A 19,368-nucleotide genomic window follows, 5' to 3' on the forward strand; every position below is an offset into this window, starting at 1 on the left:
TTTCTTTTGGCTTGCCAATTGTTTTGACAGCCTGCTCGTACGCCTCATGATCTGAGAACGGCAGGTCGAGTGTAGCGAGAACGTGCATCCAATCCCGCTCGTCCTCTAGGCATGGGATATACTTAGTTAAGGACCCATAGGGTTCCTTATCCTGGGTGTTTCCCTTGAGTAGAGTAGAGATGGCGTCTAGGTCGACTGGCGAGGTCTTCCAAGTGTCCATCTCTATTCTCACAGCGTTAGTTCGATTGCCCAGGAAGATCAGGTTGTTACCCCAGTCTTCGATAACTCTAGCATTGCGCATCCAGGGTCGACCCAATAAGATATCATAGTCCACTCCCTTCATGACGATAAAGTCGACAGAGAACTGGACTCCTGCAATCTTCACTGGCCAATTCTTCAAGACCCCGTGCGTTTCTGCATCTTGGTCTTGAGTATCTGTAGGGGCTTGCTCTTGCGGTCTCTCGACCCAATGCTTGAGGTCCTGCCATAGGGCAAAGTGCTGCCTAAGCAGATCTCCCAGGCCAACCATTACAGGGGTGGTCACTAGTGTGGTCAGGAGATTGCTAAACACTCATCCTTCCCTTAGCCCAGACTGTCCGAGCCAATGGCCGCGGCTGATCTACCGGTCTGTTGCGTCTAGGCTTGGCCTCGATGGCACTGCTTGTGGCATAGCAGCCTCGGCAGACTGGGGCGGTGATAGTGGCATGCTCATGCTGGAGAGATCCTCAATCTCGTCCTCCGTGATGGGTTCAACATCCTTGAGGTGCTATTGAGCCTCCCTCACCCATTCCTTCACCTTTTCGATGGCTTTCAATTGCCACTTGGGGTGTGGGTATTCCCCTACCTTAGTGCTTCCCTTTTGGGCTGTTTTAGGGGCTGAAGTCTCTGCCTCTACGTCTGAGACTTTCTTCCCTTGGGGTAAGGTCGTAACACTATCGGTTTTTAGTGCAACCTTAGCCTCTGATCTCTTCTTTTTCCACCTACGGCTCTTCTTTCCTACTGAGGTCACGTCAAGATTGCTAGGTCCTGGCAGAGAGACGCCGGCCTGCTTCGTTTCTGCTCGGCAGGTCATAACTCGCAAGGGAATAGGTGTGGCCTCCCCATCGGGGTTTTCAACACCAAACAACCCAAGCGAGACGGACGGCAAATTATCTGAACCGGAAGGTGACTTCCATTTTGGGTAGTCTATGAAAAGACGGGTGATTCCGCACTCTGCGCACCTTTGGTCAGCTTTGTCCCTGTTTTGCTACTCTCTCTCGGGGCAGCGTGATGAGACGTGACCAGGATGTCCACAAGTCCAACAGGTGACCGGATCCTGTGGCTGCCCTCCTAGGCCTCTACCCCGTCCTCGTCCTAATGACATCACCGGCACGGGTCGGTAATCCATGAGGATTGCATTGCCCTCGTCGTCATGTGAGACGTAAGGGTATATGTAGGTTTCTTCATCACTGGGCTCCTCTACGTAGTGTACGGGAGCATCGCTCGGTGGGTGGGTCACATAGGGACCAGGCGGTCTAGGAATACCGGTAGGATTTATGTCCAGCCTAGGGACCGCTGGTTTCATATCATTAGGCACCGGTAGGGCTAGCGGGGCTCCCCTTCCGAAGAATGGCTGTGGCCTATTAGCCGGGTAAAGCTGGCCGTAGGGTTGCGTGTATGGTAGTCTTTGTGGTAGTCTACAGTGTGCAGCATCGTGGCCGAACCTACCGCAGTTAGCGCAGCGTCTTGACCTAGGGCCCTGATACTCTGCTGGCAGGTGGTTTCCTCCACAGTATACACACTGGACGTGCAGACGCGTCGGTCGCCTCAACATGTGTTGTATTTTGGCCAACTCCATCTTGACCTCGGCCAAGCCGTGGTCCGTCTCGGTGGCCTTTCCCTTATCTTGGGATGATGGGTTTGATCGCTTGCTAGAGGTTGGCGTTCGCTCTAAACTCCGTGGGTTGGTTTCTTCTAGGTTTGAGCTCCTGGAGCTCCGCTCTTTTAGCTGGTCATCAACCCTAATGGCTTCCTCAAAAACCCTAGCCACCATGTCTCGTTGCAAGCTTGAGTTGCCTACTAGTGCCTTGTACAATTCCTCATCCCGAATCCCGCTGATGAATACGGTCAACACTGCCTTGTCAATCGGTCTTTCGCCTAAGGGGATTCTTTTAAGGAGTCTTCTTACGTGGGTCACATAGTCGCGAATGCCCTCCTTCTCCTTCTGCTTGACGTTCATCAGGCGTACTAGTAGGTTGTCAAAGTATTCGGGTTCGGCAAACCTCTTGACAAAAAGGTCCTTGAGGTTATTGAAGTTGGCTCGTTCTATGGCGTCTAGGCTTGTATACCACATCCTACCCTTATCGCTTAAGCAAAGTCCGAATGCTTGCGAACGTTGGGCCTGGTCGTTGAGGCCACTGGCTTCGCAGACTTGCTCAAACTGCTCGACAAAGCTGTACGGGTCGTCCGGTGGCTGGTACTTGTCGAGTCGCTTGGTGACAATAGGTATTTTGTCTTGGCTCTTTGAGCCCTAGTTTGCCCCCAGCCCTGCAAGTAGCGAGGTTGCTAGCGCAGTGGCATTCTGTTCTACCGCGGTGTTATCGAGCAGCCGTTTCATGAGGAGCTCGCCCAGCGTCAGGTCTTCCTCTAGTGCACTTTCCTGGTCTGTCCAGTTCCGACCAGCCAAGTTCAGCACTCGCTGCACCTCATGCAGCTCCATGCTTTGCCTTAGGCTCCTGGCTTGTTGGTCCCTATTGTACTCGGCTATGCCCTGCAGTGCCTTGCGGGCTAGCCTTCTCTCCTCCTCTAGGTCCGCAATGATTGCGTATGCCGTCCTGCCACGGTGCTCGTACCTGGCATGCGCATCGTAACTACTCACCATCTGTTGTATGGCGTCTGGGAATGCACTAACATCTAGCTCCCCTGTAAACCGATGGTCCGAGCCTCCCTCTGTCATGGTTGAATTCTTGCGCCTGGTCGTGAGTCAGATCCTTGTCGTTGACGCTCCTTGCTTGATCCTACCCTGCACTCCGTGTGTTTGCACACACCTTGGGTCTTCTCCTATTGGTGGGTTTTTTTGGGTGATTTATTTGAGTGAGTTCCTTAAATTTTTGAATGCAGTGCTCAACTTATGGTCACTCGTGAGTGTGTTGTTCCTCGTGCACTTGTGCTCAATCAGGCTTTCGGCTTTCCTTAGTGTACTTCAAGTGCGGAAATTCAACCTGAGTGCTATGAGAAATTCCCCGGCGTCTCACTCACTCTTGCTCGTTTTGGGCCTGATAGGCTTTGCTACTCTAGTTCTAGCCGTTCTACGAGTTCTAGGGTCCTATGCTGCTTCCTGTTGTTCACGCGGGAGTGGGTCGTTGGGGGAGTACCCCAGTGTGTCCCTGGATGGGTCAGGTTTTGTTTTGGTTTGACTCTGGGAATCGGACATCCGATTTACCAGTGGTCCAATTGTGGGAATCGGACCAGGTGTATCAGGTCTGCATGTTTGATTCTCAAAAATCGGATGGGCAAGTGTTCGACGAATCGGCCAAGGGGTTCGATTCTGGCTGGTCTGATTTTGGGCGGTCCGATTTGTCCGACTGGTCCGATCGGACCGAGTAGTCCGATTCCTAGAATCAGTCAGACTGGTCCGAGTGTCCAATCCTAGTGGTCCGATTATGGATGGGTCCAATCCTGGGAATCGGACCGGGCAGGTGGTCCGATTGGTGATGTGTATTAATTCGTCCGATCGGACAGGGTGGGTCCGAGTCAAAGCGTCCAAGTGGTCCGAGCGTCCGAGTCGGACAGGTTGGTCCAAGCGTCCGATTCTCAAAATCGGCGGGTTGGTTCGAGTGCCATGTGGCACGTCCGATCGGACTAGTTGGTCCAATCCTAGTAGTCGGACGAGTTGTTCCGATCGGACGGTTGTCCGAGTGTCCGATTCTGGGAATCGGACACTAGGTCGGACGTCCGAGTCTGCCGATCCGATGAGCTTTCGCACACGGATTTGCTCGACTTTTCCCAGATGTTTTATCCTATTGACCATGAGATTAACCAGCGATGGAGTTGAAGTGGTGAGGAGGAGATCGATTACCTGGGAGTCACCGAATGCGATGTCCTCCGTACCCTGGTCAATCGGACAATTGCCAAGCTCGCTCTCTCTCTCACTCTCTATCTCTCTCGCTCTCCGTTGGTTGGAAATGGGGTTCTCTTGCCCTCCCAGAGTTTATACCCTGCTAGTTCTTCCCTGAACACTACAGATTCCTTCCCTGGCATTTCCTATGCAGTTACCTTTGCATTTACTCCATTTTTCCTTTTGTTTTATGTGGTTTTCCCCCTGTTTCACAGTAGCAGCCCTCTGCCTCTTCGTGTGTGATTTCCTACTACTAATCTATCCTAAACACAACCTGAATCGAAAGTAAAACACTGAACTAGTTTCTCCATGTTTTCCAATCATCAATAACCAGAATATTCCAAAATACTTACATGTTCTGAAGATCGAAAACGCCCAACTTCCTACCTATCTCAAGCTCCGTTTCAGGGATGAATACCCTACTTTGATGCTCGATATGAGGCGCACAAGTGCTCAAGCTTGAATCCGTTGGTCCCGGCAACGGAACCAAAATGTGGGAGCTTTCGCTCAACCACCAAGACCCACGGACCGCTTATTGTTTCAAGCATTCCAAGCGAGCTCTAATGGCTATCTCTCACCTAGCCGACGCGCCGTCGATCCTATAAATGCAGTGAACTTACCTTGATGCTCAATCGAGTACCCTCCTCTCTCTTGCACTCCGGTAGCTCCACGATTCTAGATGCTAGCTCAAGCATCCTCAAGCCTCCTCCATCTCCAAGCTCCATCCTCCATAGCCGCACGCGCAAGAGAAGAGAAGGGAAGAGAAGAGAAGTAGAGAAGGGGAGATGATAAGAGCTTCACCCTCTTGATCCCTCACTCTCACACACACTCACTCCCTCACACTCTCACACTCCCTCTCTCAAGAGCACACACAAGCAAGAAGGGGAGAAGAAGAGAGGAAGAAGAAGACTAGTTTTGCCACACACCAAAGAATGAGCTCCTCATTCACTTTTCAACTTTATATACAAAACCCTACTTCCCTTTTGGGCGGTCATCCCCTTTTCCCTTTTTTACATGGCCGGTCATAGCCTAGGCCCTGTTTTCCATTGTCCTTTTATCTTCCTAGCTTCCTTTTCACCGCCCTTCTAGATTTACAAATTGCATGGGTGGGAGCCCGGCGCTCTTTTACAAGATTTTAGGGTGCGCCTTTTTATTCAAAAATACGCCTTTCCCTTTTTGTGTTTGCCTTGGACTTTTAAGGTTGTCCTTGCGCTTTTGGCCCTTTTCTCCTTTTCTTTCTTCAGTCAGGCTATCTTTTTTCCGCCTTTGCCCTGCGTCTTTTCCACTTTCTTTGCTTTCTTTGTGTTGGGGTTAACAGCAGGGACTTGGCTTGTTTCTCCAGTCGGTAGCGCACAATGGCAGCCTCCCAGTTCTCGACTCTTTCCCTCATTTATATAGGGGAGGGGAGGGAATCCTTCCCCCCTTGATGTGTTCGCTTGCATGGCGAAGGAGCCGAGCAAGCTCCAGCAAGGAGCTTGCTGGCTCCTCCATCCCCCCTCTCACGCTCTAGCTCGATGCGCCACCGCTAAGGCAAATATATATATTTAATATATTACATTCTCTCCCCCTTAAAAGCATCGAGATATCCTCATCTCGAGATAAACTGGGGATTATGTTGATTGAGAGTGCCTTCATCTACCCATGTGGCATCCTCTTCGGGATAATCTTTCCACTGGATGATGCATTCTCTCAAGGTTCTGGATCTTAACTGTCTCTCCCTAACATCTAAGATCCTATCCGGCCTTAGTTCAAGGACTCCTTGACTAGGCATTACAATTTGTTGGTCATCAAGTACATGGTTAGGGTTGGGTACATATTTTTTCAATAGGCTGATATGGAATACATTGTGAACCTTTAGGTTCTCAGGGAGTTGCAATCTATAACCATTGGGTCCTAGGAATTTGAGGATTTTGTACGGCCCACAATACCTTGGACTTAGCTTCTTGCAATCTCCAAGGGATAGAGAACTCTTTTTAGGGCGTACGCGAATGAAGACCATGTCCCTTTCTTCGAAGACTCTTCCATGACGCTTAAAATCCGCATATGCCTTCTGTCTATCCTTGGCCGCTTGGATGTCCTGTCTTATTGTCTTTATTTGATCATCCATCTCTTCCAACATCTGCCTTGACGCTTCAACCCTTAGGGTTGGATCAAAAAAGTTTAGAAGACTTCGGCAATCATGACCATATAATGCTTAGAAAGGGGTCATCTGAATGCTTTGTTGGTAAGAAGCATTGTAGGCAAATTCTACCAAAGGCAAGTATTGAATCCACTTCTTGGGTTCTCGAGAGCAGTATGCCCTAAGCATATCCTCGATGACTTGATTTACTCGCTCTGTTTGGCCATTCGTTTGGGGATGGTAGGCAGTGCTAAAACAGAGTTGAGTCCCAATAGCTTCAAAGATAGCTCTCCAAAAGTGTGATGTGAAGAGAGAATCTTGATCACTAATAATTCTTATGGGTAACCCATGTAGCTTGAATATCTCTTTGATAAACAACCTTGCAATGTCGGAGGCTTTATAGTTTGTCTTTACTGGAATAAGGTGTGCAACCTTGATAAGCATGTCAACCACAACCATGATGGAGTTGTATCCTCCCTGGACTTGGGGTAAGCCTATAACAAAATCCATACTGATGAATTCCCATTTCATTTGGGGGATGTCAAGCGGTTGCAGTTTCCCTGGCATCATGACATGTTCGGCTTTCATACGTTGGCAAGACAAACACTCAGTGACATATTTGAGAACGTCACCCTTGAGCCTCTCCCAATGGTAGCTCTTCCTAACTGCATTAAGAGTCTTAGCATAGCCAGGATGTCCTGCGAAAGGAGAATCATGAGCTTCACACATTATCTTCTGCTTAAGTGACTGGCTTGTTGGTATACATAGCCTTGTTCTGTAGTAGAAAAGTCCATTATCAATGGAAAATTCCTGATATTTAGCTTGCAACTTTTGATTCTGCTCCTTGGTAGAGATCTCATTTAGCATTGTTTGATAGGCCAAATCATGGCATGCTTCCTCTCTAGCTAATTCAAGTATAGGATTGTTTGGCATAGATACTTTTGTAGCTAGAGATCTAGCCGTTGATGGATTCTGCAAGATTAGGGAATTTAGGAATGCCTTGCAACTAAGTGCATCGGCAACTACATTTTCTTTCCCTGGTCGGTACTTGATTTCAAAGTCATATTCCTCCAACACTTCAATCCACCGTTGTTGCCTCATGTTGAGCTCATTCTGGGTAAAGATCCATTTGAGACTCTTATGATCGGTTACTAAAGTAAACTTGTTACCCAACATGTAGTGTCTCCAAAGTTTTAGAGCATGGGTGACAGCTAGTAATTCCAGATCATGCGTAGCATAATTCTTTTCATGGCTCTTCAATTTCCTTGAAGAGTATGCTATTGGATGACCTTCTTGCATAAGTACACACCCCAAGGCAAGAATGCTAGCATCAGTTACTACCTCGAACTCCTTATTGAGGTCAGGAAGTTTTAGAATAGGTGCTGATACCAAACTTTGCTTCAATCTGTCAAAGCTATTTTGTTCGGAAGTTGACCATGTAATGGAAGTCTGCTTCTTTAGTAAGTCCGTCAGAGGTGCTGCAATCAAAGCATAGTTTTTTATGAAGACCCTATACCATCCTATCAATCCAAGAAAGATGTGTATTTCTTTGACAGATACTGGTGTTGGCCATTCAAGCACATCTCTGACCTTGGCTGGGTCTACTGATATTCCTTCTGATGATACTATGAATCCCAGATACTCAATCTGATGCTTGAAGAATGCACACTTCTTCATTTTTGCATACAGCTTATGTGACCTCATTGTCTCAAGAACAATCTGCAGTTGAGGTTCATGATCTTCTACCTGTTTAGAATAGACTAAAGTGTCATCGAAAAAGACAAGCACGAAATCATCAAGATATGGTCTAAAGATATCCTGCATTAATCTATTGAAGGTGGCAGGTGCATTCGTAAGCCTGAATGACATAACCAGGAACTCAAAGTGCCCATATCTTGTATTGAAGGCCATCTTTGGGATATCTTCTTCCTAGATCCTTATCTGATAGTAACCTGACCTGAGATCAATCTTGGAAAAGATCTTTGCACCCTAAAGATGATCAAGAAGCTCATCTATTCTAGGAATGGGATACTTGTTCTTGACTGTTGATTGGTTCAACCCTTGGTAATCAATACATAGCCGAAGTGTCCCATCTTTCTTTTTCTGGAATAGTACTGGAGCTCCCCATGGTGAATTGCTAGGCCGGATGTAGCCCTGATCTAACAGTTGCTTGAGTTAAGTCAAATTCCTCGTTAGATCTACAGTTTGAACTTTCTTCTGCCATTGTCGAGTTATCGTGCTCCACCAAGCTATCGATCAGGTTCAGTAGACTTGTCAAATCCACTTTGTCGGTGCCCCTCGCTTGGTCCTACCTTTGTGTGTTGATGGTTCTTCTATGTCTTGGGTCCTCTCTTACTGGTGGGTTCCTTGAGTGGTTTATCTGGGTGAGTTCCTTTAGTTATTGAATATAGTCCTCAATTTATGGCCACTCAATGTGTGTGTCCTTCCCTATGCACTTGTGCTAATCAAGCTTTCAGTTTCCTTAAGTGTACTTCAAGTGCAGAAATTCAGGGTGAGTGCAGCAACCAATTTCTAGGCATCTTACGCACTCTCGCATTGTTTCGGTCCTAATAGGCTTGTTGGTCAATTTTTTGGCCGTCTTGGCAGGGTTTAGGATTTCTCTAATATGTTGCCTCGTTCATTTTTTGTCCAATTGGGCTTTACAACTCAGTGGTTTTCGTCTAGGTCTTTGGGTCTAGCAATTGCCTACTTCTAGCTGCTAAGCGGTTGCGCCCTATGATTTTGCCTATTACTGTGCCAGAATCAAGTTCTGAGCGTCCTAAGGGCTTTCAATATTTTGCGCTACTGAGTCCTAGCCGGGTCAGGTCAAATTTCTAAAAATTTGGTAAAAATCTACACTCGGCCCAACTGGTCTGATTGCAGGGTCCGAATGGGTCACTTCGATGGGCCAAGGCGTATGGGCCGAGGGCCAAATTTGGAACTTGGATACGGTGGACTCGGACGGGCCGAGGAGCGCCGAGGAGCGGACTCAGACGAAGTCACTCGGACATATTGGCTCAAACGGGCCGAGTGGTCAATTCGAACAAGGTCGCTCGGATGGACCGAGGCAACTGGGCCGAGGGAAGTAGGCCGAGGGTCGAGTTTGACACATGGCAGAGGTCCGAATTGGTCCATGGTCTGAATGGTCGACTCGGACAACTGAGAAGGTTTGGGCCGAGTGGGCCAATTAGGGTTTGGGCCGAGTGGGCCAAATGGTAAGGGGCCAAGGGCCGATTCTAAGACTTGGCCCAAAAGTGACCCCGTTCGGAGGAGCGTGGCACACGTCAACAACAAGAGTTTGATTTCGATCGTTCCTTGTGATTTACTCAATCGTATCAAGCACAAACCTCCAGATCCTACCTAAGGGGGTAAGGGAAGGGATTCATATACCTGGATAGAGTGGTGGGCTCGTCGTTGGTGCGATCGAATCGAATCGAATCGGGCAATAACTCTCTCTCTCTCTCTCTCTCTCTCTCTCTCTCTCTCTCTCTCTCTCTCTCTCTCTCTCTCTCTCTCTTTGAAATGATTTCAAAATGAGTCCTCCCTTGGCCTCTTCGCTCTTATACCCCTTCCCGGGTATGGTTTTGGTGCCCCCAATCACTCACTTGTCGATCTTAGGCATCCCAAGGGAGCTTTTTGCCATTTTTTGCACGATTTTTGCCCTGTTTTGCCCTGTTTTGCAACAATAAACCCTACCCTTCTCCGGTGCGATTTCCTAATCCTAACCTACTCTAAATGCAACAAGAATCGAAAGCAAAACACTGAAATGATTTCTCCATGTTTCCTAATCATCAAACAAACAAAATAACCCAAAATACTTACTTGTTTTGAAGATCAAAAACACCCAAACTTCCTACCTATCTCAAGCTCCGTTTCGGGGATGAATCCCTTACTTCAATGCTTGATATGAGGCGCGCAAGTGCTCAAGCTTGAATCCATTGGTCTCGGCAATGGAACCAAAATGTGGGAGCTTTCGCTCAACTGCCAAGACCCACGGACCGCTTATTGTTTCAAGCGTTCCAAGCAAGCTCTAATGGCTATCTCTCACCTAGCTGATGCGACGTCAATCCTACAAGTGTAGTGAGCTTACTTTAGTGCTGATATGAGTTGCCTCCTCTCTCGAGCACTCCGATAGCTCCACGATCCTAGATGCAAGCTCAAGAATCCTCAAGCCTCCTCCACCTCCAAGCTTCATCCTCCATAGCCGTGCATGTGAGAAGAGAGAAGAGAAGAGAAGAAGAGAAGAGGAGATGGTGAAGAGCTTCACCCTCTTGATCCCTCACTCTCACACACTCACTCCCTCACTCTCTCACACTGCCTCTCTCAAGAGCACACACAAGCAAGAAGATGAGAAGGAGAGAAGAAGAATAAGATTCTTGTTGCCACACACCGAAGAATGATCTCTTATTCACTTTTTGACCTTTATATATACAAACCCTAAAATCCCATGGGCACCCATCTTTTTTTTACATGACCGGCCATTGTGGCAAGGTCCTTTTTCCATTTCCCTCTTCTAGCCTTGTGCCTCTAGCCTACACCCATCTAATATTTTACAATTGGCACAGGAGGGAGCCTGGCGCTCTTTTACAAGAGTTTTTCAAGTTTTTTGAGGTGCCTTTTCATTTAAGGTTGCGCTTTTTGCCCCGGTTCATCTTTAGAGGCCGCCTACGTGTCTTTTCTCTTTTTCCATCTTCCTTTTGCTTTTTCCTCCATTTTTCTGCCATCTCGACTTGGGGTTAACACTCCACCAAATGTTGGAGTCCAAGTATCAAACCCTAACGTTATTCCTATGAGTCATCAACCAATGCCCAATCAAATTGTTAGGCCAATGAAACAACCAATAGATGATCATGGCTATGAGTCAAGTGCATCGGATTTCCTTAGCAAAGTTAAGGATATGATAAAACACTACACTGACATGATTTTGGAACAATATCGACAAATAGATGTTGATGTTAATCTCCTTAAAAAACAACATAATCTGATAGGAAGTAGACGCCCTAAAGAGGGTGCACCCTCAAGATTTAGTTGTAAATGGTGTGGCAGCCAACACTACCCTAGAAATTGTCCAAACGTCAAATGTGACATATGTGGGAAGTCTAGCCATTTGGCTGCCGCCTCTTGGAGTAAGATTAGCTCTCTCTAGCAAGGTAGTAGATAGTTAGGTCCTGTTAACCATCGTGTGCAAGGGAACAATCCTCAGCAAGATGATGGGTTGAAACAAATACTTCAAAGAGGTAAGGCTATTGTAGAGGAGCTGCCTAGTGGCAATGGAGTTAGCCTCATTGAGGCTGTATGGGTTAATGGCACTAAATCTTCTAATCTACGAGCCATTAAGGGTAGAGAAGGTGACAAAGGTAATGTGACACTTGTCAATGGAAACCCTCAGCAAAAGGATAAAGGGACGCAAGTCCTTAACCGACATGGAAGCGGGACCTTCAAAACCCGTAGGGAGTAAAGCTAACACCAAGAAGGATAAAGAATTACCAAGGAGAAAGGCAAAAGCTGAGACGGAAGTATCAAAATCAATTCAACGACGAAAAGAGAGAATGGTCTAGCGAGAGAAGAGAGCTCTAGCAAATTATCACGAATTCAATTTGGAAAGCTCTCTTTGTGAAGTTAAACTAGATGTGAATCTATTGCAGTTGATTAAGTTGTCTCCAAGAGTGTGTAAGGAATTTAAAAAGATCTTGTGTACTAGGTATATCGTGGAACCTTTGGGCATAGCGCGAGTAGGAGATGATTGGTGGGAGCATGCTAAAATGCATTGCCCAAGGGTTGTAGCCTACATTGATGCTAATGGATCATGCTATCATATATACAAGATCATCTATTAACATCATGAGTTCAGAATTGATGGAGAGGCTAGGCCTAGCAATCCAAAAAGATGCCTCCACAATTCTGCAAATGGTTGATGATAGTTTAAGAAAACATAAAGGTTGTATTACTAAAGTCCTTGTGACCATTGTTAGTGTGGAATGCATTGTGAACTTTAGGGTTATTAGGTTCGTAGGACAGCCAAGCTATCAAGTATTGTTAGGAAGGCCATGTATCTTGCGATCTGACTATCAGCTAGATATATCTACTAGTCATTTGATTTTTGGTAGAGGTGACAATCGTGTGGTAGTAGATGCATACCCTGAGTCTCCTCAAAGTGAGAGAGCTCCTCTATCCTCCACAGAATAAGAGACATTAGAAGATGTATCTACTAGTGAGACATCATCAAGTGATGAATCCAAAGAAGGGTGCACTACAAAGGATATCTATCAAATAACCCTAAATGAGCCAATAGAGCCTAAGATCGAATACGAGACACAGATGTAATTGAGTTGGATCTTGGAACGCCAAATGATTTGAGGCCAATTAAATTAGGGTCCATGCTCAGTGTGAAAGAAAGGAAGGACTCTATGTCCCTTATCCAAGAGTTCCATGACATTTTTGCTTGGAGTTATGATGAGCTGAGAGGTATTCCTCCTATCTTGGCTATTCATACTATTCCTCTAAAGAAAGGTAGTCATCCTGTGCATCAAAAAGTAAGGCACATGCCTTTTGAACTGAGGGATGGGTTATTTGAGGAGTTACAGAAATTGTGACAAGATGGTTTGATCTTCCCTACTCAGCACACTGAATGGTATTCACCTGTTGTTATCAGAAGAAGTAAAATAATCAAATCCAGCTTTGCGTAGATTTTAGAGAGTTGAATAAGCAGATAGTTAAAGACTACTACCCGTTGCCCTTTATTGGACTACTTAGCGAGTAGGGAAATATATTCATTTATGGATTGTTTGTGGGATACAACCGGATGGCAATTGCAGAATAAGATAAGCTGAAAATAACTTTTATTACTATCTTTGTCATGGTACATTTTTGTACCATGTGATGGCCTTTGTTTTATGCAATGCACCTCATTCATGGCAATGAACAGTAAACAAGACCTTTGGTGACATCTCCCCAAAGGAGTTGAAAGTATTTATTGATGACCTAGGGGCAGCCACCATAAGGGAAAGGCATTTGATTATTTTAAGGAAGTTTTTTTAGAACTGTAGACAATTTTGCATAGCTCTTAACCCACAGAAGTGCGTCTTTGGGGTGCCTTATGGGCTATTACTAGGCCTTGTGGTCAGTTCAGTAGGGATCGCGACTAACCCTAAAAAGATCAAGGCCATAGTCACCATGAGTGTGTCACACACTCCAAAAGAAGTACACATCTTTTTGTCATCTTTAGGATACTACCAGAGGTTCAAAAATGCCCTGGCAGAAAGAACATTGCCACTAACAAATCTATTATCCTTTATCTATCTATTTGAATGGAGTGACCCTTGTAAGGTCGCTTTTGAGGATGTGAAATAGGAGCTAGTAAAAGCACCAATTTTAAAATCACCTAAAAGGGGTGAAATATTCTACATATTTTTAGCAGCCACCATGCATAGTATCAGCTCTGCTGTTTATTCCAAATTTTGGAGGAAAAATGGTATCGCCTGATCACTTTTGCTAGTCGAAAGTTGGGCATATCAGAATTCAACAACACCTACATGGAGAAGTTGTGCCTTGCAATGGTGTTTGCGACTAAAAAATTCAGGAATTACATTCTCTATGAGAAGGTAGTTTTCTATATGAAGGCAGAGGGGCTTAGATTGCTAATGAACAAGCTACAACCGCCTGATCGTTTAGCAAAGTGGTTAATCACTTTGTAGGAATTCGATTATGAGATTAGAAGTAAGCCACTGAAGCTGTAGGGTATTGTGGAATGCCTTGTGGATTTCGGGGAGCCAAAAGAGACTTTGGTTGAAGGAAGTGATATTGAAAAAATGTTTTAAGTTGATATGGCCTCCATTCCATCTTGGTAAGCTGCTATTACACATTACCTATCAACAAGAGAGACTAGAGCCACTTTATCAAAGTCTAAAAAGAGAAAAACTAGATAGCATGCTTTGAAATTTCCTTTGATCGCAGGAACATTATATTAGCACGGGGTTGATGATATCTATCGCCAATGTGTGATGCCTAACAAGGTTTCATTCATTTTATAAAAGTGTCATGACTCCACTTGTGGAGGGAACTTTGTTGGGTGGCTAACTACACAAAAAGCTTTAAGAGCCGAATATTGGTGGCCATCCATTTTCCAAGATGCATTCGAGTATGTTAAGAGATGTGATACTTGTCAATGACATGACAGTAGGGAGAATAGGAAGAGACTACTTACTCCGATTATGGCTATACTTCCATTTGAGAAGTGGGGCATCGATTTTGTGGGTCCTATTATCCTATCATCTTCTACATAGAAGAGATATATCATAGTGGCAATTGACTACTTTACAAAGTGGTCAAAAGCACAAGTGATAAGGAAAGACAATGCAAAGAAGACTACTAGTTTCCTGCTAGAGCAGATTATATACCGATTTGGTCCGCCAAAAGAATTAGTATCAGACTACTATGGAACCCGTTTCCTAAACAAGGTGATTAAAATCCTAACTGAAGCATGGAAATTTAAGTACAATAAGACAACTCCTTATAACCCATAGGTGAATGGGCAAGTTGAAATTACTAACAAGCAGCTTGTTGGTATTTTATCAAAAATAGTGTCAAAAAAGAAGTGAGACTAGGATAAGAAACTATATGTGGCGGTGTGGGCATATAACACGATGTTTAAACGAGTCACTAGCCACATCCCATTCAAGTTAGTCTATGGGGAGGAGTGTGTTCTACCCCTAGAGATTGAGTTGCCAACTATAAGATTTGCAATCAATTATTCTTTTGGTGATGAGGATGCCCTCTTCGAACGTTTTACGACTCTGGCCCACTTGGATGAGATCAAATTGTAGAGTCTGTTGCACTAGAAAGTGGCTAAGCATCAAGTGAAGTATTTGCATGATTTAAAAGTTAAGAAATATACCTTTAAGAAGAAACAGTTAGTTCTATATTATGATGCATGAAGAGAACTGTTTCTAGGAAAACTTGAACCCAAATGGGACGGTCCCTACAAAATCATAAGAATAGGGAAAAATAAGTCCACGGCATTACTGGCTGATCTTGAGCGAGTGGAGTTTAAAAATAAGGTTAATATTAATAAGATTAAACTTTATTATCTCTAAATGCACTAACAAAACAAATGTGTTATAAGTCAATACTGGGCTGATCAGGAACTTACAAGAGATGAAAGAGGTTGATGGGGCGGCTTATTCCTTACTTGGAACACCCATACTTAGAGCAGCGATATCATCAAGGAAAGCTTATCTGGTGGAGCAAAGTCTATAAAGTGATTAAGCAAGAGGGTGGATCATTTGTTTGGGAAATCAAAGTCTTCTATCATCATTGTCTACAAATTTTGACAAGCATCCCTGTTATATTTAATGAAGAAGGTGGGATGTAGCCTTCATTACATCCTCTGAATATGCTAAATTTTGACTATCATAATTACGAGTAGAGGTGACGATGGCTGACTGTGTTAACCCCTTGTGGATGTACACATTGTACTTTAATGGAGTATCCAGGGGTCCCAACAAGAAAGGGAGTATATGGGTAGTTATTAGAGATCCTTGACGTAGAGTCGTGATGAAATTAGTTGTTTATCTCGAGGTTGGATTTACCAATAACATGTCGAAATACAAAGCTTTAATCTTGGGCCTGAATATTGCTAAGAAGGGTGATATCTGTTAGTTTCGTTACTAAAGGGGGATTCCAAATCAGTATTGAACCAACTAAATGGGACATATACAATATGAAATCCCATTCTTTCTATGTATTATCGCACTGCTATGACCCTACTTGACAGGTTTGAGAGAGTCTCTTCAATTGGTTCCATGTTATTGGAATCTGTTTGCAGACTCACTAGAAAACTTTGCTTATGAAAAAGACATTTTCTTCAACTATGGTCCTGGTTTGGATATCTCTATTCATGATGAGATAGGACCTAGTCGATTGTGGGGCCTTTTATTAGAACATGCCCTTTATGGGAGACGATGGTTAGTATGGGTGATGTAAAGAGTGGTCGAGACCCATTTGCCCTTGTTATCTTGGACCCATAGGTTGGTTAGACGACACGTTGCGCGTGCACCTCTTGCTATTTATGTAGGAGGCATGGGTCACAATCTAATGCATTTAGTTTAGGGGAGGAGCCCTGTTTCCTCCTTGGTGGGATGGAGCATTTTGTTGTATATTAATAAAATTTTACAAGGGGGGATATGTACGAGCTATTTTATTTTATTCCATTAGGCCAAGAGGGCCAATTTTTCTCAAGTTTAAATGCTTTATTTCTTTTGGCCAAGATAGCCATTTTTGTTAGATGTAAGCTGTGATATTTCCTTAGACCAAGAGGGCCATATGTCTATTTGGTATAGGTATGTTTAATAGTTTTCTATTTTAGTGCTTGCATCACATAGGTTGACGAAGTCACTGGAGAGATCCTTTGTTACAGAGGAGCTTCTTGTGGCCATTCTAGGTGGTATCATCTCCTTTCTAAGTTTTTCCCTTAATCAGATAATGTTATATGTGTCTATGGGGGTTAATTTCTTTTCATTTGTTGGGGACTGGCAATCAAGGCATGAAGTCCTAGGGTTTGGTTAGGTATATGCGAGGGAGATTTCAGTAGTTGTCTACCTTCTGTTAGGACATTGTCATGTGATAAAAGCATATGTTAGAGGGTAGTCCTTGTGACCCTATCCTTCCTGCTTGTTAGGCAGTTGTCCTAGGAGTACCTGCTAGTGTGAGGCAACTAGAGAAGCCTGTCTAAATATCAAAGAAGATAAATTTTTGAATTTATCTAAAATACAAATTACAAAGGTGTGTAAAAATGGTTTCTAACCCCTCAATAAGAAAAAGGAAAAGAGAAATGAAAATTTTCCTACAAGCAGTTGCTTATCGCCTTGCGGAGGCTTGGTAGGTTTTTGGGGATGAGTTAGACCAACCCAAGGGGGCCAATTCCTTGTCTTCCTAGTGGTAGTAGCTAGCTGAAAAGAAAAGAAAAGAAGGTTGGAGAGAAAATAAAATTGAGCATTAAAAAGGGATTAAGTGTTGCCTCGCGAGATCTTGGTAGGTACTTGGGCACCGAGTCAGGCCTTGAGACCGATGCCCTATTCTCCTTGGGTCACTCTACGCTCATCTCCCTCCTTTTTACACACTCAAGTATGCAAACCTTGGAAGAAAACTGTGTTAAATGAAAATATTTATTGATCACGCTATAGGAGTCCTCGCCTAGTAGGAGGTCCTGGTCCAATTGTCCTAAGCTAGGTAGGTAGTTCAGACCACCACTAGGATGACCTCTTTGATTGGTTTTTTAGCCAGTCTATGTTAGAGTAGTTGGTTAGAGACTCGCTCTGGATTTCTATTAGATTATGTTGGGCCTATCCCTGGTAGATTTCCTGCCTTAATTTTGTCAAGGAGTAGGGTGAAAGCTATGATGTGTTTTGTTGTGCTTATTTGTATTAGCCTAATGCTCTTTATGATTATGTGTGTGCAGACCTATTCTTGGGATTTGATGGGCTGAGTCACCCTATCCCATGGTCACCAATGAGAGCTAGATTTTAGGAGCCGCTTCTGAGCCATATTTGAAGCATTTGCGGCCATTTTTGGAGCAGAAAGTGCTTGGGAAGTACCAAATACCAAATTTTCATGAAAAATAAAATGGTGGCGGATGGCTGAGCTCGAGTTTTTCTATATGCATTTCAAAATCAGGAATCCAACGCAAGTCTTGGTTTGTCAATCGGAAGTTGTTTGACCCCCCATTTAATCCCCGCAAGGTTTGGCATTATAAACCACTACTGGATCCAAAAGCCAAAAAGTGTGCAACAGGGCCCAGAATTATAGATTTCGATGTTGTGAAGCCACCTGTCTAGACAGATCTCAAATCCGAGTCTGTTTGCCCACTCAAAACCAAAATATCCACTTGGCGTACATTGCAAACATGAGTGTGAACTAGTTTTTCTTTAACAAATGAAATAAAATGTTAATGAAACTTTGAAAGAAATGAAAAACATGCATAATAGGAGGGGGAGGGGGATGCAAATTTTTTTGCGCCCCCTCAAATTCCCAATTTTGCATCTCTTGATAGCTGCACAATCAAGAACGAGGGTGGAGGATTTCTAATCTATGAGGGAATAGCAAGATTTTGACTGTTCATGCATGTTATATGGTTTAGCCAATCAAATTCTAAAAATTCAGTCTTTCTTTCTCCTCTCTCTTCTTTGTTGTTGTTCATAAGCGTCAATTCAAGAGAGAAGGGGGAGGGGTGTGATGAAGAATCTGGAGAAAATGATGATGCCAAAGCAATGGAGGACGTAGATTAACTGAGAGAGTGCATCAGTGGCAAAGAAGAAGCATCAGCGGCCTCCTGTCTATGAGATACAAGCCTCAAAATTGCAGTTTCTATGCGTAAGTGATCTTTTCTTTTGTTTTATGATATATGGTTGAAGAAATTACTTGAGGATGATTGGTATTGGTTTCCCATGCTATGTTTTCTTAGAAATGCTAAGGAAAAATCAAAAGATTCAATAGTATAATATTTTTTCCTTAAACACACAAATCCTGCAAGTTGCGGTTTTCATGAAAATAATGGAATTTGGAATTTTTGTTGGGTTTTTTGGGTTCATATGAGATGAAAATGAATATGGAAATAATTTTAGTTTTCGCACCTAAATATTTAGGAAAAAATATAATTGATGTTAGCGAACGTATAATAATGCTAGAGCAGCATGAGTATCAAGCCTCATTCAAGTTTTATTTCTATGTTAGAGTATGTTTTTATCAATTTTGATGTGAAAAAACTTCATAAAAATGAATCCTACACCTACCCACGAATGCAAAATCTAAATGGTAGGAGGAAAGCGGGTTTGTGAAAGTGGTTAGTTGCTGAAAATGATTCAAATTCTGATATATTTGTCTATGCATAACATATAGGACGGATTATCATTTGAATTAAGGAGACTAGTAGCACGAAGAAATTCGGTGCTAGTCTCTATCAGTGCCGCATGTACAATTGGTTGGAAAATCATTGAAGGGTTGTCTTTACACTTCACCTAGCTAGTTTCTAATGATAAAATGCTTGAGCACCATGGTCATCCACATTTGTATTAAGAATAACATGGTATTAAACCTGGACGCATTGCAATTGTTTGTCAAACATTGACCTACGTGGAGTGTGAAAGGAAACTCAAGTAGT

Source organism: Lygodium microphyllum, chromosome 12, assembly GCF_053477565.2.
Source record: "Lygodium microphyllum isolate KBCC chromosome 12, Lygodium_microphyllum_v1.1.10, whole genome shotgun sequence".
Lineage (NCBI taxonomy): Eukaryota > Viridiplantae > Streptophyta > Polypodiopsida > Schizaeales > Lygodiaceae > Lygodium > Lygodium microphyllum.